The sequence below is a fragment of the Canis aureus genome, chromosome 14 (assembly GCF_053574225.1).
Source record: "Canis aureus isolate CA01 chromosome 14, VMU_Caureus_v.1.0, whole genome shotgun sequence".
In the NCBI taxonomy this organism is placed as follows: domain Eukaryota; kingdom Metazoa; phylum Chordata; class Mammalia; order Carnivora; family Canidae; genus Canis; species Canis aureus.
The window spans coordinates 29,789,750-29,816,048 of NC_135624.1; the positions used below are offsets into that span (position 1 = coordinate 29,789,750).

The following is a 26,299-nucleotide window of genomic DNA, read 5'->3' on the forward strand; positions in this document are numbered from 1 at the left end:
CCTGTGAAGAGGCTCACATGACAAGAGACAGAGGCCTGCTAACAACTGTATGAATTATCTTAGAGTGAATTCCTCAGTGCTACAGTCAAGCCTTCAGATGAGACTGCAGCCTGGTCAACAACAAGGCTGCAACCTATCAGAGATCTTAAACCGAGGCCCCAGCTGTGCTGTACCCAGATTCCTCACCCACAGAAGAGGTGAGATTGTTAATGTTTGTTGTTTTAAGCTGCTAAATTTGGGGCTAATTTGTTATGCATCCATGTATAAGTAATATATCTGCTATTCCATATTAACCAGGCAGCCTAGGTCAAATTATTTAATCTGTAAAATGGCCTTAATGATAATATGTAACTTTTAAGGTGGTTGTGAGCAATAAATAGGTAATACATTTAAACTACTAGAACAGTGCTGAGAACATAGTAAGACCTCAATAAATATTAGCTATTGTTTTTATTATAATTATTTTGACAGACATTAGCATGTGGTAGATAGCCCACTCAGATACTGAAGTTGCACATAGAAAAAGAAATCTAATTCAGAATGCCTCAAGTGATACAAGCAATTGGCCAGTTAACAGAACTGAGGTCCAGAGATGGGGGCTTAAGCAAAGTTATCAAGATCTATTAGTCCTCTTCTCTGCAATATCCTAGGCTGTCCTGTCTCATCTCTCAGCTTATTCTTTAGGCTGGCTTCCAACATTACAGCCAAATAGTCACAGCAATATTAGGCCTCATGCACTAATAACAAATCCAAGAGAAGAGAGAGCTTCTCTTCACCCAACCAGTGAATCCAGGATTTCACATTGGGAAAACCAACTTGAGTTATATTACCATGCACGGACCTGTCAATTGAACCATAGGAAAGCCCATCGCTATCCTAGTTACACATCCTTCTCTCAACCATCACAATGTGAAGATATCAAGATATAGAGCATTAGCACAAACGGGATCATTGTTAGAGATGTAACGTGGCCAATCTCATTACACCACACAGTTGCTGCTAATGGAGGAAAGACAGACCAGGATACTGAGGAGGTGATACTAATATAGACTAAAGGAGGCTATTGCTATAGTGCAGAATAAGAGCTCAAAAGATTCACATTGGGGAATCAGTAGCAATGGGGGCAAGAATCAATATGGGTAAGAGTAAGAACTACAAAGTTTATAGAAACACAACAGGATTGAGTACCTGATAGATGAGGTAGGAGGGATTAAAGAGTTTCAAGACTATGCCAATGAGAAGGAATGACACTTACAGAACTAAACCTCAGAAGGACATACAGACTAATAATAAATTATCTATCGAGTAAGTGCCAGACTCCAGATCATCACTCCTCATCCTCCTGACACCCTGGTTTCTATAAATCATTAGAATTTGACAAGCTTCTCCCTATCTCAGAATTTTATGTTTCATGTTCCCTTTTATATTTTTTCATAGTTCTTTGAAATGCTGATTCTTTCCCTACCATTTTATCTAAAGAAGAGTATTCCCCAAATCATCTATAACACCCTATTTGTTAGGAAGTCTCATCTGAAAATAATGATCTTTATCTGCTCTCCATGTTAAGGGAGGATATTTTTACATCTTCTCCTTACATGTAGAACACATCTATAAAATACCAGGATTACAAAACTATTTTTGAATTAGTGAATGAGTGAGTGAATTGAATGGGGATCAACAATCAACAAGATAAACACCAGCCCCTGCCTTTAAGAAGCTTACATTATAGAAACAGGCAAAATGAATCATAAGGACCACAGGATATAAATTTAAAGCAAAGCTCCACAGTGAATTCAGTACCATTCAAAAAGACTTCTGTGTAGCAAATTCCCACCAACCCTTCCCATATTAAATAAATAAAAAGGCGAAGTGTAAAAATAGATCTTCTAGTACCTTAAAACCACAATCCTGAACAATCTAGAGGCTCCTGTATTTTCACTTCCTTTGATAGCACTTTCTCTTCAACTTCTGTTTTGTTTCCTTCTGAATTTTGATGCTATTTTGATACCAAGTACTATCTCCATTTGACAGATAAGAACGAGCTAGGCTGTAGAGGGGAAACAGGACTTTGCAGAAGATGTATAATAATGATGTTCTCACACTCAATTCTGGATAGAGAATAGATTCCTATGCATACTGGCAGCAAACATCTTTTATTGTATCTAGTGTTCAGCCTTTATGTAGGGCAGGATTTGAAAAATAGTGGTCTATGAATGGTTTCCATATGATAACTACATATGGCAAAAGTAGGGACAAGTCTAGGTGGGAATTAAGGGACATGTGTTGTCTTACAAAAAGTCATCTTCTGAAATAAGCACAAACATCTACTTGTGAGAAAAACAGAAACATGCTCAAAGAGGTTAAATTCACTGCTCACCTTTATGCAGGTACTAAGTGTTTGAATCCAATTCCTGATACTGGTCTTTCTGACTCTGAAGTCTATGTTTTTCCCTGTTAAATCTTGCAGCAGGGAAAAAGCATATGTGATCATACGCTTCTCCATTCACAAGCCATCCTGAGAGTGACATGACAACTTCTCCCAATCTCAGGTGGAATTATGGATGCTTGATCCCTCACTAAACAGATGAGTAGGAAGTCACTTCTCTTAGAAGTGACTGCTTCCATGAAACTGCACCAAAACACAAGGCATACATTGTTGAAAAGGATCATTCCTTCAAAATTAGTTCTGGAAATGTGCTCTACAGTCTAGTGTCTACAGTCAACAGTACTGCGTTGTGCAATGAAAAATTTGTTAAGGGGGTAGATCTAATGTTAAGTGTTCTTACCACAAAGAAAAAGGGACACAGGAAACTTTTCGAAGTAATGGAGAGTATGATGGTTATGCAGGTGCATATGCATATGTCTAAACACATCACATTTTATACTTTAAATATGTGCATTGTAAACTGGTTACACCTCAGTGAAATGATTAAATATATATTACGTCAGAGTAGGCAAGGTACCAAATTCCAACCTGCTGCTACTGGGAAGATCTCTTATCATTCTCAGTTGTTATAAAGGAATACTGGTCTCCACATCAATACTCCCTCATTAGCCAAGCTCCTTACTCACAGCACTACTATTCTTCAAAGGAAAATGATCTCACTCCTTCAGGGGCAATATTAGCCAAAGGGATTCCGGGCTGAGACCAGTGTTCAGTTTCATCACCATGTTCAGCTGCTGTTCCCCAGAACACAGCACTGGATCAGGGTGGCTGAATCTGGAAGAGATTCTGATGTCACTCACAGTGGGAGGCAACCAGTTCACCTCCAAGGTGATTTCCATCCAGGCCATCAGCCTAAGTCTTCCCAACCATAAGGAGAATTTTGTTTGGAGAATATCATTGACTTTCCCCCTGCAACTAGATATTCAGCAAATCCAGCCAGCTTCATATCAATTAATTCTCTCTTAATTAAAATGGCAGGGAGAATGGATAGCTTGTTGTCCCTTCACTTTTAAAAAGCCATGGAATCCTCACACAATTTTATCCACCTCCCTCTCTGCAGAGATCAACTTTGCATACCATTGATCTAGACGGCGGCACTCTTAATAAAGTTATGTTCTCATTCATTTGGGGAATATAATTAATAGTGAAAGGGAATATAAGGGAAGGGAGAAGAAGTGTGTGGGAAATATCAGAAAGGGATACAGAACATAAAGACTCCTAACTCTGAGAAACGAACTAGGGGTGGTGGAAGGGAAGGAGGGCAGGGGATGGGGGTGAAAGGGTGATGGGCACTGAGTGGGGCACTTGACGGGATGAGCACTGGGTGTTATTCTGTATGTTGGCAAATTGAACACTAATAAAAAATAAATTTATTATAAAAAAAGTTATATGCTTCTGCTATACATTATCTCAACACAGTGGTTATGTTTCTCCCACTATATATTTGCATAATTAAGTGGCCCACTCAAATGGGCCTTCACAGGAGAGTCAGCTTCCTTCGATTAAGGTTTTAAAATAAACAGACACATACCTTCTACTTTGGTACAGATCAATAAACATTTAAATAATATTTATGGAGCATTTGCTCAGTATCAGACATTGAATACCATGTCCTGGTCTCTGCCTTTCAGAGCTCAGTGAATGGGTAAATAAATGTAGACCCTTACTATAAGAAAACATAGTAAACACTACAAGAGAATAGCACAGAATGCCACAGGCACACCAAAAAAAGAAAGAAGTTACTTTTATATGAAGGAGAGTGGAGGTAGTAGAAAAAGAAGAGATAACACTTAAAGAGTTGAAGACATTTGATCAAGCAGAGAAAATAAGACAAATATTTGCAAAGGCAGCCCAAGTTCATGTCCAATTATGATGGTAGCCTACAGCCTTCAGTTATTTAGGAAAACACTAATCTAGGTGTTGCTGGAGAAGTATTTTCTAGACAAGACTAAAGTCCATAAGCAGCTGACTTTAAGGTAAATTTTCCTAGATAATCTGGGTGGGCCTGATTCAATCAGCTGAAAGAAAAGCAATGCTAACACTTCCTTGTGAGAAGGAAGAATTCTACTTATGGACAGAAGCTTCAGTCCCTATCCATAAGTTCCAGTCTGCCCTTCCCAGGTGGCCTGCCCTATGGATTTTGGAATAGCCTAACCAGCCTCTACAATCATGTAAGTCAATTCATTGCATTACATCTCTTAATATTTATTTTCTACTAGCTCTGGCTAAAACTCCAACTAGTTCAATTTTTGGTACCTGGAAGTGCACTGTAACAAATACTTAAAAATATGAATGTGGCTTTGGAAATGGGCAATGGGCAGAAACTGGAATAATTTAGGGAGCATCACAGATAAAAAAAAAAGTCTACATTGCCTTGAACAGACTATTAATAGAAATATGGATGGTATAATCCACTAGGGAGGAATCAAAAAGAAATGAAGAACATGGCAGAAAAACATAAATTGCTTAAGCAGGCAAGAAGCTACTAAGAATACAAATAAATAAGCCTTTGCAAAGCAGAGTTTTTGCCAATACCAAATGTCTTAGTTTGGGCTATTTTTAAAATGCCATAGACTGAGGCTGGGGGAGGGGGCAGGAGCTTAAACAACAGAAATTGATTCTTCATGATTCTGAAGACTAGAAATCTAAGGTGCCAGCCAGTTTGGTTTGTGGTGAGGGCCCTCTTCCTGATTTGTAGGCAGATGCCTTTTTGCTGTACCCTTACACCATGAAAAATGAGATCATTTCCCTGTTGTCTCTTCTTATATGGGCACTAATCCCATTCATTAGGGCCCCACTCTTATGACCTAATTACTTCCCAAAGCCCCCATTTCCAAATACATCACATTTGGGGATTAGGTTTCAACATGTGTATTTTAGGGAAGCACAAATATTCAGTCCCTAACAGCAAAATATTGAGGGTCCCAAAACTAAAGTTCAGTATCTACTTCCAAGAAAAGCCCTGGTGAATACCCCACCTGGCAGCTTATGATCACTAGAGGGTTACACCTCGGAGTGGGGGCAAATACAATTCCAAATATAGCTGTATGAATGTTGCAGCCAAGAGTGAATGAGACCCACTCATGAATGAATTATCATAAATCCAGGATTTACCACTATCCTAGATACCAATTAGAGAACAGGATAGACCATTCCCAGAGAAAGAGAGCATCTGCCAGAGCCTCTACAAATTTCACATACGATGCCAGGCCTTCAACATAAAAAATAACAAACACAACAAAAACAAGACAAATATAAAAAGATAAAGAAATAGATCCATCAATGACCATTTTCTAATAGTGCATAACAAACCATCACACACCCAGAGAGTTCAAACAACATTCATTTATTATCTCACAGTTTCTAAAGGTCTGATCCATGCATAGCATTACTGGGTTCTCTGCTGAGAGTCTCACAAGGTTGAAGACAGTGAGGCTGCATCCTTATCTGGTGTTTAGGATCCTCTTCCAAGCTCAGATTTTTGGAAGAATTGAAGGCTCCATTTTCTTGGCTGCTCAGCTCTAGAGCCCCGTTCAGGTCCTTGCCATGTGATCATCTCACAAACTGGCAGCTTACTTCTTTAAAGCCAGCAGGAGAGTCTCTCTTTAGTCTGCTATGAAGAAGTCTTATCACAGAAATGATTATCTCATCACATTTATTATACAGTGTAACTTGATTATTCCTAATCAGGGAGTGATATCCCACCAAATTTATACATTCAAGAGGGAGAGGATTATACATGCAATGTACATGGGTCAGAGAGGGGTGGAATTTGGGGCCCATCTCACAGTTCTGCTTGCCACATGAACCAAATCTTGGTTTTAACTATAATTAATATGTAATATAAAATGGATAACAAAATAGAAAATTTCACCAATAACAATTCAAATAGAAATATTAAAACTGAAAAATTCAGTAACTGAACTTAAGAACTCAACAGGTGGGCTCAGGAGCAAATTAGGCACAGCAGAAGGAAAGATCAGTCAAATGGAAGATACATCAACAGAAAATATACAGGCTGAAGCAAGGAAATTAAAAAATAAGGAAAATATAGAAAGAGGGTAAGATAAGATAGATCAATCAATAAATAGGCCATATACCTACATATATTTCATGTATTTATGTATACCACATGAATAAGGCATAACGTTCTAATATATTATGTAACTAAAGTCCCAGAAAATGAAAAGACAGAAAAATTATTTAAATAGAAAAAAAAATGGGTGACAATTTTCCAAAACAAACAAACAAGGATTAAGCAAACTCAAGGAGGAATAAATACAAAGGAAAAATCCTACCTAAGAATATCATAGACAAACAACTGCAAACAAAATGAGCAACAAGAAAAAATTAAAACAGAAAAAAAAAATTCATTAACTTCAAATGAGAAACAGTAATAGGTAAAGATGACTTCGCAACACAAACAACAGGAGCTGGAAGACAAGGGAAGAAAGCCTGTAAAGGACTGGAAAACAAGCAATTGACAGAAATGCAGAACTCTAGACTCAGAGAAAATAATCCTCAAAGTAAAGGTACCAAAAAGACATTTCCAGACAAGCAAAAAGAAATAATTTGTATCCTTATGCAGAGAAAACTTAGAAATTTTCAGGCAGAATGAAAAAGATCCCAGATGCAAACACAGAAATGGAGGCAGAAATGAAGACTAATAGAAGAGGTACCTGGGTGGCTCAGTTGGTTAAGCGTCTGCCTTAGGCTCAGGTCATGACCCTTGGATCGAGCCCCACATCAGTCTCCCTGCTTAGCCAGGAGTCTGCTTCTCCCTCTGCCTGCTTCTCCTTGCTTGTGCTCTCTCTCTCTCTCTGTCAAATAAATAAATAAAATCTTAAAAAAAAAAAAAAGAAAAGAAAAGAAGAAGAAGACGAAGAATAAAAAATAGCAAATATGTTGGTAAGACTAAATGAATATAGACTATACAAAAAATTAAAATTGTATGGACTTAAAATACATATAAAATTGCAATGAATATAAAAATATCCAAAATTGGCAATAGAGAGCAAATTAAAGTGCTCAAAGTATCAGTATTATTGGAATATAGTAAAAATATTAGTTTATGTTAAATACATATATCAGTTTGTTAAATTTAATAAATCTATAACTGATCTTGTAATCTTTAGAATAACTACTTGAAGTGTAACTAAAATCCTAATAAAAGAGGAGAAGCAAAATTAAGAGGGGAAACGGGATCTAGAAATACTTGCATATTCTTAAATACTGCAAAAAAAGAAAGATTTAACATGAAACAAGTGGATCAAATAGAAAATAAATAAGAAAATCATTTAAAAGCGCAAGTATATCACTAACTATATTTAATGCTAATGGACTAAATTCTCAAATTGAAAGATCCACACTGCCTGACTAGGGAAAAAAACCTGTGCATTGTTTATGTGTGATATACCTTAAATATAAGGACACAGAAATATTAAAACTCAAAGAGGTTAAAAAGACGAACCAGGCAAAAACTCACCAAAAGAACTCAGGGTAGCTAATACAATCTCATCCAGTATCATCCAGGCTATGGAGTGTTACTAGAGATAAAGAGACATACTTATGATGCAAAGTCAATTTGTCAGATAGAATCATTCTAAATTTACCTGCACCTAATGACACAACATCAACTGTATAAACTTCACAGAAAACAGAAACATAATCATAATGGGAGATCGATGTGCCATATACCACCTCTCCAACACAAGGCCAGTGTCTTCTCTGACTGCTCTTCTGTTTCTCTACACAAGGGTGCTGCAGGCATCACAGTTCCCCAGCAAAAATACTGGTTTTTAACCTTTCTTGGCTTTTAAATGCCACTACTTCTTCTCCTGGTAATCATACCTTTATCCTCTATCACCTCCAAGGTCCAGTTCAAATATCACCTCCTCCATCAAGCCTTCCCGGAGTCCCCTAAATGACAATATGTGATTCCTCCCAAACTCAGACACACCTTCAAAGCCCTTGGCGATTTCTACCTTAAATTCTAATTATTTTTGCATGTGTCTTAACGTCTTTCAGTAAGACAGGGCTTCCATAAGCTTCAACTCTGCACAGACTATGCTTGACAGAACATGGTCCAACCCTTAACAGGAGCTCAATCGATCCCTGTTAAATAAATGAATAATACATTTTCCCACTCACCTTTCTCCTAAAAGTGTCAGCCAACTCCAAACCGTGAGAGGGAGAGAAAATTAAAAATCTGTTTTTGAAGAAAACAGAGCTTATTTCAGACAGGAGTTCCCCAAGCTGCAAGCATTTAGAACTTCTGCAGCGGACTGCACCCTTCAAATGGGGCTCCCCTGGGCAGCCCCGGTGGCTCAGCGGTTTAGTGCCGCCTTTGGCCCAAGGTGGGATCCTGGAGACCCGGGATCAAGTCCCACATCAGGCTCCCTGCATGGAGCCTGCTGCTCCCTCTGCCTGTGTCTCTGCGCCTCTCTCTCTCTATCTCTCATGCATAAATGAATAAAATCTTTAAAAAAAAAAAAAAAGATATTCAAATGAGGTTCCCCGGAAGCTGTGATAGAATTCCAGATGCACAATACCCTGCCTTGCCAAGACCTCAGGCCTAGCTCACCTCCGGCTACAGCAGATGCTACCTCCTGGAGCTGGTGACTCTTACTGTCTTATCGTACATCCAAATGCTCAATTAAATTAGTTACCGCGTTTCTATTTCCCGCACCCTTGATTTTCTACCTTTTCTCTAAGACAGCACAGGTGAAAGTGACCGAGACAGGGGAGTGACATGATTTAGCAAGGCTGCACTTCCAAAAGAGCTGCTTGCCTTTGGTGAGACGCACTAAGGCCTCAAATTCTCTGCTCCATCATTTCTAGCAAGGAAATCGTAACGCTACTTATTGTATAAGGTCGTTGTCAGAACCAGATGAGAAAATACATGTGAGGTCACCCAGCAACACCTGTAAAGAAAGTTTAATTCTTTCCCCACCTTGTTCCAAAAATTTGCTGGTGGGAGAAGAAAGCTCACAAACCCACACCCATCATCTCCCTGGCAAAGAACAGAGAGGTTCACCCTGGCTGGCTGGCACTTCCAGAAGCTTTGCAGCCATTCTGAGGATCCCTTGTGCACCGATGACACTGGATTTCCAATAAGCCACTCCACACCAGGACATCGCCCTGACAGAGGCGCTGACTCCTGTCCAAACCTGAGCTGAGCCTGCCATCTAGAGGACACCCGTGGACAGGCAGGCACCAAAGCTGACTTCAGCGCCTGGAAGAGATGAAGCTCGCCTCCTTCACTGACAAACATGTACTGAGGTTCTGCTATGAACCACACACTGCAGGACAGGGTGCGACAGCCCGCAAACTAGTGGCAAGTTCACGTTCTGGATGGATCTCAGCGGCCAAAGTGAGACCAGGTTTCTGGCAGGAGGAGGAGTCCCTCCTCTAACGGTACAGAGTGAATTTGTTTGCTGAGAAGTCACACAGCCAATTAGTAGAAGGGCTGAGCTCCATGCAGAGGATTTGGGTTCCAGACTCTGAGCACTCAGCACAACTGTGTGGAGCATCAGAAGGCCCCACTCCTCATTTTACAGCCAAGGAAACCTGGACCACACAGCTAGAAAGTAAGTAGCGCTGGGACTATGGAGCCACTCTTGCATTGTCAGTGTTCCTTCTAGGACAGCAAGAGACTGACCTATGCTGAAAGGAGCCATACTCTAGGACAGTGTAGACAGAGGGCTGTGTATGAAGTTTTCCAGACTGAATGTCCTGCAAGGGCAGGTATGCAGAAGCCAGTTGTTTTTATATCTCGTTGAAGCCCTCACTTCCAATGATGGAATAAATGAGGAACCCTGGCCTCTGGCCTAGATTCACATATCTCTTCTCACCCTATAAATCTGGTCCATTTGGAGAAAGCCTCTCTGACTTCCATGGGCGTTCCTTCAGTTGCCGGGAATGTCTCTACATTTGGAATTGTGCTTATGATCCAGGAATCTCTTTACTTATGAAAGGTGGCAATGAGGCTCCATACAATTCAGGACATTTAAACTGGAAAGGAAATCTCTTTTCCAGAAGCTAGAATGTGCTCCAGGATACTAAATATTTCACCAACATTATATCCTTTTCAGACCCATATTATAGCTCTTTGTTGCATTTGCAGCCAGTTTGGGTTCATCCACAAAGCCATTAAACAAACATGCATTCTACACCTCCTGTGAGCCAAGTCCTAGGCCAAGCAAAGCACCGAGGATTCAGTGATGAACACAGCAGCCACCAAAACTGCCCTCACGGAGCTTGCGTGTCATTATCCCGGTAATCATGTCATGGTAGGATGAATGCACAGAAAGGAAAAAGATGGCTTCTCTGAATAAATGCCAAGGATTCACTGACTGCAGAATGAAACTGGATTTGAGATCAGTTTTCTGCTCACCCCCCAAATGCCCACAGCATTCTATGCACACTTTTCTCAGGGCCCTGCTCAACATTTTTGCTGTCATTATTTCTCATTTTGTGTTTTGGCTTTTGTTACAGTTTGTACTTGTCTGTATCTCCCACAAGACTCTCGGCTTCTTGAGGTCAGCAGAAATTTCTACCAAACAGTAGGTGCTGGCTAAAATTTTTGAATAAATAAAGGAAAGAATCAAAGTGAACCAATCAGTCAGTCAACTTTCATATTACTGATAAAATCACCACCCTAAAGTATTTAATTTGAAATGCATGAGGCAATAGACATGGTTCCTGGAGACTGGCAAAAATTTTAGAGTTACACATTTCTCTATCCAAGTTTATCACTGCAAGTCACTCAGCATTTATTTCTCAAGCAATCTGTCAGACGCAGTGCTGGATGCGGAGGAGCGTTTATATATGAGCCATCAGATGCCTGAGGATTCTCAGAGAGGACGATGTCCAACACAAGCAGGAATAGTCAGAGTAATGGAAAAAGGAATAACCAGGCTCATCTTTGCTGAAGCCAAATTTACCTGAAATCCCTCTATTACTGGAAAGAGCTGCCTCAGTGGAGCCCTCTGTCCCACGAATGGAAACAGGTGAGAGGTATGTCGAAAGACTGTGCCACAAAGGAACAGACACTTGCCAGAGCACGCTTAGTTCCTTTAAATATAAATATAAAACATTGAGAAATAACTGTTGGCAATCCCCAACTTGGTTTTCAGTGAAGTCATGATATCTCCTGGTTGCATCATACCCTTCAAACCAATCACCCTGGAGCGCCTTTACTCACTTTTTAAGACTTGGGTCAGATCCCACTTTGACTTGACAGCACTCCCCAACCTTTAGAAAGTTGGCCCCCGAGTACATTATATGCACCTCTAGTCATAAGTTGTTAAAAAGAAAGGCCAGCGTATGAGAGACTACAATTTCATGAGCATCTATCTATGCACCCAATACTGAGCTAGATACCCTCTCACAGAATTAACTCACAAGCATAAAAACACGGCATGCCAAGTATTATGGACTCTTTTACACATAAGGAAAAATTATGTTGAGGGAGGCTAGGTCAATGGAACCAGAACCTTAATCCAGGTCCTATCCTGCAAAGCCCACTTTCTTGCCCTTGTACCAATATTTCTCAAAATGTCACATAGGACCTATACATATTGTTTGCTTCATCTTTATTTTATTGTTAGGTTTCAGCTCCCATTAATGGCAAGTCATACTGGTTTTTAGATTATGGTAAGTATGTAAATTTCCCCATTTAAATACATTATTTTTTAATGAGAGGTTTTTTTTAAGATTTTATTTATTTATTCATGAGAGACATAGAGACATAGACAGAGGCAGAAGCAGGTTCCCCACAGGGAGCCTGACATGGGACTTGATCCCAGGATCCTGGGATCATGCCCTGAGCCAAAGTCAGATACTCAACCACTGAGCTACCCAGGTACCTCTGAATGAGAGATTTAAAGAAATCTGTTATGTGACAGTACAACTGGCATGAGGATATATATATATAATACCGTAAGCAGGACACACAGCTGACTAATATCTGGGAACTCTGCTTACTCTCTACATACTTCCCTACTTGTCATTACTTCTTACTCTATTTACCTCTGGACTAGTCTCTCAACCCAGAGTGCACACTAGAATCACCCAATTTGATAATTTGATGCCTAGATCCTTTTCTAACTCAATAAAATGTTTAGGTTTTCACTTTTGGAGTGAAAACCTAAACTTTTTTTTTTTTTTTTTTTTTCCACAGGAAGTTACTTGTAATAGCAATCAGGTTTAAAAAGCCTGGGTTACACCCAGGACACAACACACTGCCTGGCATATAGTAAGAGATCAACAATGAGTATTCAGTGAAAGTTATGTCGTCCTGAACTCCACCCACCAAGCCTAAAGCCCTGAAATGCACCACTGGGGCCACATTTCAGATCATATCCTCTAACATGTTCGTTAAGCACATAATGTGATGCCAAACAAAAGGCCTCTGTATGGACCATCAATCTGTTCTGGGGTGACACTCTGTTATGACCAAACCAACATTAAATAATCCCCAATTCCTCATGCCCAACAGTCTGTCGACTTTGTGTTTCCTTTCACTGAAGGATTTGAGGCAATTTACCCCAACCATAAGCAGAAGGCATCCGTGTTCTGAATGAGAATGCCATACACCTGAAAGGTGGTCCCACGAGAGCCCCTCCCTCATCATGCACCTTGTGCCCTGTACCTCCTCAATGCTTCTTCTCATCACTCTAGGTGGAGCTGATAACTAATGCCCAACTCTCACATAAGGATCAATCTGGTGGAGTGAAAAGGGATGGATTTTCGGAATGGACAGACCCCAAATTAAATCACCTATCCACACTACTCTCCAAAAGCACTTGCTTCTTCATATTAAAAATAAGATGAAGAATATTTATCTTGTAGAATTAGAGACACTAAATGGAAAGCTCCCCATGCATGCCTAGCACATAGTAAGTACTTCAGAAAGATGAATATATAACTTTTCCAGAGTTGGAGAAAGGAAGGAATGAGGATATATATAAGGTTCTACAAGATCATTATGACTATCAGAGGTATTATTTCCCCCGTACATGCAAACACAGCATTTTCCCCACCCTTAAAGAGAAAAATGAGCTTTTGTGCCTTTCCCCAAAAAAGATGGACTCAAAAGAAGTTCTTCAAGGCTTAGAAATGCATGTCACTTTACTGAGTCAATATATAGCTTTAGATAACAAATAGCCTTTTGCAATAATTCTATCATTATTTTAACATTAGTTGGAAAGGATATAAATGCTGAAAATTAAAGAGACTTGGTTTTATCTGTGCTTGAAAAACAAAGCCTGAGAAAGAGCTATTTTGTAGGGTGAATTCTTGGCTTTAAAATATGCCCTGAAGGACTAACTAAAAATGGCTCCATGGACCCTTATTACACTAAGAAATCAAAGCATCTTTAACAGGAAAGCATCACTTCCACATCCTTTAGATAGCCAGAGTTAAACCTCAGGACTGTTTTCTCATTATCCACACAAAAAGGAAATTCTCCTTTCTATTTAGTGAGCAAACACTTATTGAGTTCCTGCTGGGTGCAGTGTGCCATTTCAACCAACGATTTTTTAAAACTCACCATACGGAAGTAACTATCCTAAGATTCTCCTCTTCTAATTCTCTTAGTTTAACCATGTGGCAATCTATTTATATCAAGTTACAAAATCATCGTCACCACCACCACCACCACCACCACCACCACCACCATAAGTGGCTACTGTGCAAACTCTTCGTGCTTTATGGGCACTATCTCAAATCCCAATGCTCTCATCATCAACCATAATAAATACATACTCTTGATACCCAATTTTTAGAGGAAGAAGCCAAAGCTTAGAAAGAAGGAACCTGATCAAAGTCACATCGCAAGTAAGTGATAGAGGTAGCACTAGAAATCATGTCTAATTTTGCCTGAAAATAATGCCTGCACCGAGTCCAGGTGAACTCAGAGACCACTGCAGTCAATGTTGAGATTAAGCCAATCACAGCACACATAGTGGCAGAGCCATGATCAACCAAGGATTTACTGACTCATTTTATTTAGACGTTTGGCTTGTTGATTTGGCCTATTTAGCATAGACAGATCTTTCCCCAAAGGTTCTTTCCTTTTCTTATCTCAAACATCATAATTTATAGGATTGTCAATGAAAGGATCTCTTCAAGGTCATCTAATCTGATTCCTTCTCATGCTAAGATGAGGATGGTGAGGTCCAGAGAAGGGACTCATTTGCCTTACATGATATAAGATGTCATCAATACAGCTGTGGGCTCCTGATTCCCGTCTCAGTACTTTTTTTTTTAGATTTTATTTATTTATTTATTCAGAGAGACACAGAGAGAGAGAGGCAGAGACACAGGCAGAGGGGGAAGCAGGCTCCATGCAGGGAGCCTGATGTGGGACTCAAACCCGGGTCTCCAGGGTCACGCCCTGGGCTGAAGGCAGCGCTAAACTGCTGAGCCACCTGAGCTGCCCCCTCAGTACTTTTTCTAAGACATTTCATTCCATATCAACAATGTTGTTTCCATCCTATACCTGATGCATAGGGTCAGCTTAGCTGATCTGGTTAAAATAAATAATGTAAAATAAAACATTAAAAATTGACATGCTTGGCCCTGGATGAACTCACATGAAAAAAAAAAAAAAAGAGGGAAAAGACATTTCTAGGAAACATCTAGAACAAAGGCAGAATCATGAAAGAAATCCAGCTTAATGTGTTCAAAAAAGGAAATCCATCTGGTATACATAGCAAGGGAAGTAAAAAGACAGAATAAATTATTCTTTCCCTCAAACTTCTTCTCAGGCATTAGAAATACAATGGTGACTGTGATATGGTCCAACCTTCAGGAAATTTATAATCTTTAGCTGCTTAAACAAGAAAACAGGTAATTACAATACTGTATGGTAAGTGCCATGATAGGAGTAAGGCCAAGGTATTTCAGAAGCATAGAGGAGGAGCTCATAATACAGACGGAGAAAGCTTTACTGGAAGAAGTGGAGGCTATAATCAGGGTCCTGAGGAGAAATAAGGCTAGTGGAAGACCAGTCAATAAAACCATTCAAGACAGAAGAATCAAATGAAAGGCAAGGCAATGAAAGAGAACACAGCTTGTCTTGAGTATAGTCCAGAGTTCAGTATGGTAAACCCCAAAGACTGAAGAGGTGACAGTGAAAAGCAATGCTGAGTACAAGACATGGACCAGGTTGTGCTGGATGTTATAGATCATGCTTAATTTTTGAGGCATTATTCTGAAGGGGAAAAGACCACCAAGAATGTTGAAGTGACTGAATGGCATGATAAAATGCATGCTTTACACAGACCCACAGGACTGCTGGCTGGCAGATGGAATGGAAAAGGACACGATGAGAAGCAGGGAAGCTAGTCAGCTGGCTATGGCAATACTCTAAACAGTAAATGACACGGGCATCAGCTATGAGTTTGGGAGAAGTGGATGAAGTCAAGCAACATGAATAAGGTGGAATCAGCATGTCTTGGGAATTGTTAGCTATTGAGAGGGAAAAGTCATGAATTACTCTAATTTTCCCACTCGGGCCATTGGTGGCATATTGGGGTTTTCACTGAGATAAGCCCTCAGTACACAGTATATGTTCCTGGGAGTGTAGGGGTCTAAGATTTATAATAGGTGTCTTTGTTGCACTACTTGAATAATCTCTAAAAGGAAAATAATGCCTTGGACAATTTCACTGCACATGATATCTGAGCGTAACTAAAGGACTCAGTTGAATAGCTAAAAATAGGTGGTTACACTCACAATTCTAGTGAGGGGGGGAGGGATAGATCTTGCCAAGTTTATATTTTGTCACATGATTTGACTTCCAGACCCAAATACAAATCAAGACAGATTCAAATGCTGTTTGATCTTGACTGAGAATGTGAAGAGGAGAGAAAATAGGAAAGCCAAGCATTAGCAGTATTTTAACAGGAATCATTAGATATCTTGGACACCTTACACAAAATACAATCCTGATGAGTGAATCATGAATTAATAAATCCTGAGAGCAGGGACTTCTCCTGCCACAATGTCAAATCAGTTTAAACTTCATGCAGAACGTGTCTGGCTACAAGAGCTCTGGCTTTTGCCAAACCTCATAGAATGTGTTGGAGCCATTTTACAGACCTCTGCATTCCTATAGGTCTCCCTACCCTAAGCTCTGTCCCCTCTAATGTTGTGTTTCTCTGGGGATGATAAGTCTTGGGGCCTTGGGTTCGATTCAATGTATGCCAGGACTTGGAGACATTTTAAACAAGTTAGAATCTATGTGTTGTTTTCAATTAAAGGCTATGTAAGGCGAAGGAATACCGCTCAGCCACCAAAAATTTGGGACTGGGGCAGCTTCTTCAGCCTCCCTGACAGACCAAGTGTGTTGTGGTGAGCCTGGCTCCTGTCAAAAGCAATGGGAGAGAACAGCAAGGGACACTGGGAAAATTAGGCTTGGCACCAACCTGAGCCACTGAATATTTAAATGCATGGCGTGTGAAGTGTGGTTTGAACATCATGGTCTGAGATGCTGTAAGAATACTGGGTAGGATTTGGGTACTTATAAGAAATGATTGAAAAGATCCATCTCAAGGCAAAATTGAATGGGAGAAATTGTGATGATCAGATAGAAGGTAGGGATGAGCAAAGAGAATCCTCAAGTCCTTTGTAGACTTTTTTTTTTAAATCCACTCAGTAGTGGCTTGCTCCCCAAATTCACTCATTCATTGAATATTTACTGAGCCTGAACTTTGTGTATGTTTAGAAGTACTATAGAGTCTATAAAAGACATTGATGTAAAGAAGAGTTTGGGTGAAGACAGTGTACCAGAAACTCAAATACTGGTGAAATCATGAATTTTCTAAAAATACTTATTTTCAAGGTCATTACCAAGGAAAAAACACAGGGCTTAAGAGGTCTACTGATCTGACTTCAGTCTTAGCTCTGCTATTTACACATGTAACCTTAGATATTATTATAAAGGTTGGCATGCAGTTCCTGGCATATTGCAGATAATCAGTAGATATTTTGATGAATAAATGGAGTATGTGCCTCCTATGGACCCCACAATGTACTGATGGCATATGCATTCTCTCATGAATTACAAACACCATGTGAAGTAGGTACTACTTCTGTCCCTCTCTTATAAATTAAAAAAAAAAACTGGAATTAAGAGAGTCTGCATAACTTGCATAGGGTGACACAGTGAGTAGGGAAGCTAGAACTCAAACCTAATCTAGTCTTAATACTGAAAATCAGGATGTCAGATCTCCTGCCTTAGAATGAATTATTCTTACAAGGGATACGGATAGGGAAAATAATCCTAAGGGGAAATCATTCTGAAAGAGTGGAGGAAAATCAAGATAATGTCAGTAAGAGAAAGGGGAAGCTTTCCATATTGGGGTGAAACATAAAAGGGGACTCTGACCCAAATATGAGGTGAGACCTGCTCAGGAAGCATTAAGTATGCCTTAAACCAATCAAAGGATGATGTACAGGCATTAGCATGTTGGGTTAGAGAGTCCCAGGTATCAACTGCTATAGTGTTTGATATTTGCCTACCAAGAGAGAACAGAGATAACCACATGAAGGCTAACTGAAGCTATTGGATGAATGTGTTGTCTTTCTGGTATAGGTAGCTATGATATAAAAGAAGGTTGGCCAAGAACATTATAGTAACACAAGGACTGGCAAACTATGACAAGTGGACCAAATCCACTCACTACTTCTTTCTGCAAATAAAGTCTTTAACAATACACAAGTATGTTCAACTTTACACGTTGAGTATGGCACCTTTATACAACAAAGGCAGGGTTAGGTAGAAGTGATAGAGATCCTACAGTCTGAAAAGCCTAACATACTACCCAACCCTTTATAGAAAGAAGTATCTGTACTAATCCCTGCAGTAAGGTTATATGACATGACAAACACGACTGAGCACGTGGCTGATACACACTAAGGTGGCAGAAAATTAAGTTTTGCCTGATTTGCCATCAAGCCCACCAGCGTCTACCCAACTGGACTGACTCACACAAAGTGACCAGTTGTAAGGACCCTCAAAGGTGACTTTATGATGAAGAGAAAGGAAGTCATCAGTGTTTCACAGGACTATCTTTCAAGACTGAGCAAAGAGCTTTTGCGCCTGTTCTCACACTGAATTCTCCCCCCACCATCCAGGAAACATACACTGGTGGTCTCATTTCCCAAAAGTTAGGGAAGTGACAGAGGCACAATTTGAGTCCAGGCCAGTCTATAGCCTACTGTAATGCAAGTCCAATCAAGTCCACTCCCAGACCCACATGATACTTTTCTCTCTTCTTTTAGTCAAAGGCCAGGACCTTGCAGGGAAAGGAGTACTTGGGAAGTGTGGACCTGCCATCAAAATGATATTGACAATTGGACTTTGACGTGTCACCATGTCAGAACAGTGGGTCCCTGGAAGTGGAGGTCACCATCTCATCAACACCAGGGACAAGAGCTTCATGGGCAACAGGGAAGACTGATGAAATCTTCCAATCAAAATTTCAAAGGAAGAGAGGAAAAAGACCCAATACAACTGAAACCCAGATAGCATGAAGGAATATGAGGGTCATAAGAGAAAGAAACAAAACAGAGGAAGAAGGGAGTTCAGCAGCATTGCCCAGAGGAAAAAAGGAGGACAACATTACAAATAATCCTAAAGATCCCAACTGTCCCCACACCAACCAATACACAGGATGGAAGTATAAAACTGAATTAAACCTAACAGATTGTGTCAGGCATGCTACCATAATATGAGCTGCAGGCAAAGAAAGAAAAACGTGATACAGATATTGCCATAGGAAAGAACTGTGACTCAGAGTCAGACTTCCATTCACATCTCATCTACTGTCCTGAGCTGGGTAATTTGGGCATGTGACTTAACTTCTCCAAACTTCAGCTGCTTCAGCTGTCAAAAAATATCAATAAAAGTGAATGTCTCAATGGACAACTGTGATGATTAATTTTTTAGAGTCCAAAGTTCGCACTACATAAGAAAATGCTTAATAAATATTAGACATACTACCAAAGTGTAATGTTAGAAGGTCGGGGTCAGCTCCTGTCTTGAAGGAATGCAGAAGTGCATGAGGAGAATGCTCCCCAGGATGGGTGGAATATAAAATGGTGTCAGGGGCTAGAGATGAGGGTGGGAAGTTTGGCTGGTTTCTTTTCCTTCAGTACTTCCCAGCCCCATTCGTTCTCCATTCTACCTCAAGCACAACCCCAACCCTGCCACTAGCTCTGCTGAAACCTTACTAATGACTCTCTTTGGATTCACAATAACATTCAAACTCCTTAGTACACAGCACACAGTTAATGTGCTCACTCGATGTGCACTTATTTTGCACCAACTATATGTCAGGAACTGTTCTTATGGGGCATATTACATGGGCTTTTACTACAAGAAGTACATAGACCAGTGACAGAAAAAGATGCATGCCAACACACTCAGCACAGTGTAACCAGAGCTCTGACAAGTGTGTGCCCACAACACTGTGGTGGGAAAAAGAACTCACCTCCTTCAGCTTGGCCATTATCAGGGAAAATGGTAGACGTAGGATTCAGCTGACATTTGACAGCTAAGTAGGAGAACAGGAAAAAAACCCAGAAGACAGGAAACAGCACACAAAAAAACATGGAGACAAAACAAACTGGCTTTTTGATGGTATCCCTAAGAGTCCAACATGGTTGGAGTTTAGAAAGGTGCAAGTATGGAGTTACAAGAGATGAGGGGACGAGTGGGCAGATGAGATCAGCTATCATGGACGCCATGCTAGGGAGCTTACCCTTTACCCTGTGCATAATGCGGGGAGTGGGGTCAATGCAGCAGAAGACAGACTCCACAGGGGCCAGAAGACAGCATGAGAGGCCACTGAGGGGCTCCTGCCACAACCAAGGCTATACAGAACGAATGAATGAGCAAACAGATGAATGAATGATCATAGAAACGAGTGGCTCCAATAACTTCTGCGGGTGTTTCCATTCACATGAGAAAGGGAAGTGACTTTCATATCCTTTTCAACTGCTGTGCCCTCTTCCACCCCCGCATTCATGAATGGTTTCTCTCTTTTGCACGCATGCATATCTCTTCCTCAAATATTGGGATCTCAGAGCTGCAGCCTGGGTGTCTTGTGTTCTGCTGGTTATATTTAAACAATTCACTCTGTGAGGCAAGTGCCCAAACCAATTAAATCAGAATCCCCAGGAGTCCTGGAAAGAGAATAGAAATAAACAGTCAAGGTATAGTTGGAACCAAAGTAGCCATCAATTAGAGCTACTCTGAGGCCGCTCTGACTGCAGAAGAGTAAAAGGAAGGATGCAGAGACCAGGCAAAGACCTGAAAGTTAAGCATAAAATGGTCAGCCTCTTGAGAGACGAACACTGCTCTAGGTATGTCCTAGGAATTCAGAGGCCAAGTCTTGTCTTTTTTGACTCACTGATTACTAGTGTGGGTACACCAATTACGGGCATGCCATGCAGTAGACAGTAGACACAAAGAGGAGTAAGACATAATCCAAATCCCCAAGAAACTCCCAGCTTACAGGGGCTAGATGGGAAACCACTTGAATGCCTGCATTGTAATAACTGCTAAGACATGAAAAATACACAAGTACTTCAGTCCACCTGCAAGGAAAGAAAGCCTTGACATAGTAAGGAATAGTCAAGCAGGGTCTAGATGTGTGAGTAAGACTTTATAAAGTCAAGCACACAGCTCACACAAAAGCAGAGGTGTGAGAAAGTGAGGTAAGGCTTGGAAAATGTGAAAAAGAAGTTGGTCAAATCTGAACGCTTAAGGCTGAAAGCCTTGTTCCAGATCCCTTTGTCTCTGCCTATCGCACTCAGGGCAAAGGCCTCCAGAAGCAGCTTTCTGCTTTTGACATCAGAAAGGCTAGAGGACAAATGCTGTCTTCAGGCAGAAGAAAGTTCCAAGTAGGGTCACAGTTAATCAGCAAATCAGAAAATCTACGATCCAACCATTGTTGAAAATGAAAGCAATTAGACATGGTCCATCTATAGAGAACTTCCTAAAATATGTGTCTGAGGTTATGAATTTCATCAGCGGCATATAAACTCCAGGGAAAGCTGAATTCCTTTCCCAAGCCTGCCAGTTACTTAGCCATGTGACTCTAAGAAGGCAAGAAAGTCCCTGGGCCTCAGTTCCCCAACCCTTAAAAGGGGATGAGTATGTGTGTGCTAACTCCCATTCCAGAGCCGTATTGCACAAACTGGATCAGACATATGTGAAGTGATCTGGCGCAGAGCCTGAATACCGGCAGATAATGAACAAATGTCAGTCCCCTTACATCCCCTCAACCTCTTGAGTCATGGATTGAGTTCAATGCACACATCTCACACACACTATTGTCTTGGTTAAAACACTATCAACCTCACATAGCCCATCAGGTCTACCAAAAGATGGTAGGAGAAGGATAGTTAACAGTATTGACTCTGTGCCAAATACTTGGCTTCTAGTTCCTCATTTAATTTTCACAACGACCCAGTGGGGTAGCTGAAGGCTCTGCATCCCCATTTTACAGTTGAGAAATTCTGAGGCTCAGAGAGCTGAAGTGAGATCCCAGGTCACACAGCCAGTTAGCTGGCAGTCAACAAGTGACTCCAGATCTAAACCAGTGCTGTGTCCACTCAGACGCTCCAAAGACGGCCGCTCCAAAAATGAGAGTAAGACGACATCAGGCACCTGTGCTCGGCACACCAGACCTGGATGAAGCATGACTGCTTTCACACGCTTCAGAGCGGACCTGTCGCTAACCCGGCTCGGTCACATCGGCCAGAGTCTCCTGTACATCAGATGAGACATCCATATGACTTGCTCTGCTGAAGGTGGTACTTCTGGAACTTTGCTATCAATCATAAATTACAAGAATCATTCCCATAATGTGGAAACAGAATTTATGAGAAAGTTCCCAGGACAATAACGGGTAGGCATTCTTAATTCTTAAGTCAATAAGGAAAAAAAAGATAACGAATGCAATAAATGGGATTGAGGACCATTAAAAGTCAGCAATATGTCCTCTGTTTCTCCAGTATTGGTCTTATTTTTTTTTTTTTGGCCACTTTGGGGAGGTTTTGTGCCTTTTTATAAACTTCCAGATTTCATACTTTCTGTTCAGCTTTTGCAACTTCCCAAGAGCATGGTTTAAAAAAAAATAGAAAAAAATAGAACCTCAACCCTTCTGTATCACTTTCAAGAAGGTAGCTCTTGCAGAAAAAAATTTAGAACATAAAAAAACCTTGCAGGCTTGCTTCAGCTCTTCCCTTCCCTTCAAGATAATTCTTTTTTTTTTTCTTTTTTTCTTTCTTTTTTTTTTTTCTGGTAAGTGAGTAGTCTTCGGATGATTGGTGTTGCATATCTTTGGGAAAAATTCATGCCAGGCTAGTCAAATCATAACGGCTGCTTTCATCAGCTTGCAATGGTTTCCAAGTTACTCCCCAGCAAAGAAACCACACAGACGACAAGCACACAGGTCTCCTCTAATTTTGACACTGGAAATATCTATTTGAAAGTTTTAGATTAAAAAAGAACACAAATAATCACAAAACAGCACAGTATCATCACCAATCTAAAATAACATCCAGACCATGCATCATGCACTACACATTAGCTCCCTTCGCTCCACCTTTTAGCACACAGAAATAAACCCCGGGTGTCTGCATTGCATACTGTTCACAGTGGTCTATCGACTGGAAACATCTGGCAGCTTTGGTCACTCAATGCAAACTTCCCAAGCAGGACTAGAGTGTAACCATTTAACAGAGGAGGAGGAGGGGGAGGAAGAGGAAGAAGAGGAGGGAGAAGGGGAGGAAGGAGACGACAGAAAAGAGAAGGGAGAAGAAGAGAGACAAGAGGAGGGAAAAGAAGAGAGAGAAGAGGAGGGAGAAGAAGAGGGAGAGGAGGAGGGAGAAGAGGAGGGAGAGAAGGAGGGAGAGAAGGAGGGAGAAGAGGAAGGAAGGAGAGAACGGAGAAGAGGAGGGAAAAGAAGAGGGAGAAGAGGAGGGAGAGGAAGAGGGAGAAGAGGAGGGAGAGGAAGAGGGAGAAGAAGAGGGAGAAGAAGAACCACCAGAAGAACCTGTTCCCAGCTTTGCCACTGACCAGTTCAGAAACTTCATAAATTCACCATACTGGTTTTTTAGTTTTCATTTCAAACCATGTCTAACATGCATTATACACATTGTCCTATCTTCTAGAGCAAAGGAAGCTAAATATCATCTTTCCTGGAAAATGCAAAGTCAGCATTCCATTCAATTCAACAAACATTGCTGAGGGCTGACTGAGCACTGGGCACTAAGTTCCAGAAGCAAAGACATCCTCCTTTATTTATTGTAGAGCTTTGTGGCACTAAGATGGCACCTCCCAACCAGTGTGCTAAGGCACAGAGAACAGCTGTGCCAAGAGTTTGATCGCCTTGGTACTTGGGGAGGCTGGACAGGGTTAAGCGGGCCAGAGCCCAAGGACAGTCAACCCTGCAGTGAGCAATCTTCTCTAATTGTCCCAGGGTGACAAACAGCTGTCACCTTTCCTGTGAGTGCTTCCTTGTGAAAAATTTAAGGTAGAATTTGACTAAGATTCTTGACATACCTGGGGTTATTTGCCCCATCCCTGATGCTTTTGAAATCTTATATCTACTTTTCATAGTTTTCTGTATCTGTTTCCTTCCAGTTAATGGCCACATCTTGTGGTCTTTAATGTTCCTCCCTTCTTGGGGTCTGTTTCTAGTCTTCTTTTAGCCAAACCAAACAAACAAAAACAAAAACAAAACAAGGCAATTAAGCAAAAATCACATTACATTCAACAGACACTTCCTGAGTATCTACAATATGTTAGGGACTTTGGGCTCTTACAGAGGAAGCATGAGCATAGACCGCGAAGAATACAGTTGCATTCTTCAATGGAGTCACAACATAAAGTTTTAAATAAAATAAGGGTCAGTAGGCTCTAGGTGAATAACTAGATTCCACCAAATGCTAGGGTTTATGTTTGAGACTACTGCAAAATGCCTCGTCGGTTTTAAAATAAAACCCAGTGAGGAGTTACAAAATTTGAGCCGAGGAGTAAGTTTCATGGGTGCACAAGTCAGCAGGCCACGGGAGGAGTAAAGCACAGGAACTCTGAAACAGAACTGAATTTACAGTCCTGGCTCCATCTATTATTGGCTGAAGATTTGATATTTCAAGTTGCTTAATCTCTCTGTTTCAGGTTCCTGTCTTAGAAAATGTGGAAAATAATACTATATTCATGATTATTATAAAACTTAGAGCTGACATATAAATCTTGGTCCTAACTCCAAGTTAACATTTAATAGATGGTACTTTCCCTTTTAAGTTCTATGCCTTATATTTGGAAACTGAACTGACATCGAAAAGAAAAGAACATTTTCCAAGGACATCAATTTATATACAAATTACCGAAATGCTTGAAGAGTATGGAGGATATTGTCAATTGTATTTCCATTAATCAATAATTTCTTATTTCTTAAATGCTCTCAAAACTGCGCTACTTTGCTTACTGCCTCGGTATACTGAATATACACCACCCAACATCTTTTGTTACACAAGCTTTAGAATCATTGTTTTGAACACCAGTGCCCCCTCCCCAACCCCCGTGATGCTTTGCGCAGTAGGTCTTTAAAGTTTGCTAAGGGAGCAAAGAAATGATTGAACACAGTTTTTGACAGAGGTAAGAGAGCTTGTGCTAAGTCAGCCCTGGCCAGCTTCCCCTCTGATCACACCATTGAGATAACCCTGTTTACTTGTGAATGGCCTCTAGCTCCTCAAAGGGGAATCAATCACTTGGCAGTGTGATATGCAAAGACAAAACAAACAAACAAACAAACAAACCCATGTTTCCCTCCTGGCTGTGACTTGAGACAATGTCTCATGGAACTCTGATTTTTTTTCATCTACAAGGATAACAATCAAGTAACTGTGAGAAGTCAGTAAAGAAATGTCTACAACATTCCTAGCACTGAACCTGGCATGTAACGGATTAATTCAATTGGTGCCAGTTTCCTGACCCACCCTTTCTATTTGTGATCATCTTAGGCCAAAAAAAAAATTTTTTTTAAGATTTTGTATTTATTTATTCATGAGAGATAGAGAGAGAGGGGCAGAGGGAGAAGCAGGCTCCATGCAAGGAACCCGATGTGGGACTCGATCCCAGGACTCCAGGATCATGCCCTGGGCCGAAGGCCGGTGCTAAACCGCTGAGCCACCCGGGAACCCCCATTAGGTAAAAAATTTAACCTCTGTGAACCTAACCCCAAATCCTAGGGCTTATGTCTGAGACTACTGCAAAATGCCTCATCGACTTTAAAATAAAGTCCCCACGGAGATCGTTGGAAGATCTGGTAAGGAGATAACAAGACAGTGTTTAGGAAGCATCTAGCATGGGGTCTGTAGCATGGTATGTACTTAAATACCACGACTTTCCTACAGAATTATTTTTACAAATTCTGTTTTACTATAAATTCTGATCACTGAGGAATGGGGGTATGCGTGCATGTGTGTGTGTGTGTGTGTGTGTGTGTGAATTTCATTTGCCAAAAAGCCACCGTATATTTTAAAACCATAAGAAAAGCCCATTGTAATCTAAATGCCCCCCTGGAACTCCTGCCCATGTCAGAAGGTTTGGGAACCCCATGGCCATGCTCACTTTGAGCGGCTAGATATCCAGGCCAGAGCTCAGAATCTGCAGAACGCAAAGCTGTCAGAGTCACCCAGTGGGAAAGAGACTACACGACCCCAAGTCATGTGGGCAATGTGCAAATTCTCGCCAGCAGAAATAGCAGCATCGGATAATGCCCCAAGGCTGGCTCTACAATGGAGTTCATTATCATTCATGTGGAT

At 40.8% G+C, this 26,299-nt stretch overlaps 1 long non-coding RNA gene across 4 annotated transcripts in view; it reads right to left on the reverse strand.

Moving 5' to 3' along the window:
- Nucleotides 1-5,776: 5,776 nt before the first annotated feature.
- The window catches only part of LOC144283322 (uncharacterized), a 220,526-nt gene continuing 200,003 nt past the window's right edge, over nt 5,777-26,299 (reverse strand). The window contains exons 1-3 of one of the 4 annotated variants that reach the window (XR_013351848.1): nt 8,597-9,189; nt 7,932-7,992; nt 5,777-7,266 (exon numbers count right to left, since the gene is read on the reverse strand). This is a non-coding gene — a long non-coding RNA (uncharacterized LOC144283322). Of the gene's footprint in view, nt 7,289-7,931; nt 7,993-8,596; nt 9,190-26,299 lie in introns of those variants that run through there. The other 3 variants (XR_013351847.1, XR_013351845.1, XR_013351846.1) reach the window with 3 other exon arrangements.